Raw genomic sequence first — 894 nt, 5'->3', positions numbered from 1 at the left:
AATGTAATGCCCAAATTTAATTGATTATTTCTCTGCAATTACAAACTCTGTCTTACAATCTTGGTATCAAAATAAAGCTAACACTTAGGAAATTTCATCAGAGGTGTAAATATTGAAGCAGATATTACTGTGTCAAAGTTACTGAGACTGGAACACAGAAAAAGTAAGTAGATTTTATCCTCGCCTAGCATATAACCCTTTTAAAAATATGCCTCAGATCACATTTGGTTCCAGAAATCCAGTAACCAACATATACGCATCATCTGTGCAAAGATTTATGTTTCTAAAGTGAAACAGTGAAAAACTACAGCCCTGTCAATACATGAATATCCAGACGTTGTACAAAAATGTCCAATTTTGGCACACAATTGGACACCATGCCAGTTGATTTTTTTTTTTTAGGTATTAAAGAGCAGAAATTAATAAATTTTATTAACAGGCCTAAAAATGCTTTTTTTAAAATATATTTTTGAAGAATTAACCACACATTTACATGGCAATGGCCCTTTTCTGCTGTGTGCATCGAGCGTTTGATTGGCCCTTTAAACTCCAAGGGGCTGTAACTTTGGTTTCTTTTGGTCAATTTGCGTGATTGACACCTCTTTTTAATCGTTTGAGCCAATAGATTCAAAGTAACGATGCCACGTTCACGTCACTTCAACCAATCAGACGTTATAATGCCCAAACCCACGTGGGCCCAAATTTACTGCATGTGGCGTCTGTCTAGTCACGTGTCTGTAGGTGGGTCTAAAATGGAGGTTGTTGATGGAAAATGGCTCTGAGGAGGTGATCATATCCAGACTGAAATTTGGACATACTGGCATGAATAATACGTTATTCATGATAGGGAAACATAGTACCGGAAAATGTGATTACTGTGGGGTAGAGGAAACT

The sequence above is a fragment of the Pundamilia nyererei genome, unplaced genomic scaffold, assembly GCF_000239375.1.
Source record: "Pundamilia nyererei isolate P.nyererei 1_Seehausen unplaced genomic scaffold, PunNye1.0 scaffold01146, whole genome shotgun sequence".
Lineage (NCBI taxonomy): Eukaryota > Metazoa > Chordata > Actinopteri > Cichliformes > Cichlidae > Pundamilia > Pundamilia nyererei.
The sequence above is the reverse complement of the archived record's forward strand: the minus strand, read 5'-3'. Positions refer to the sequence as shown.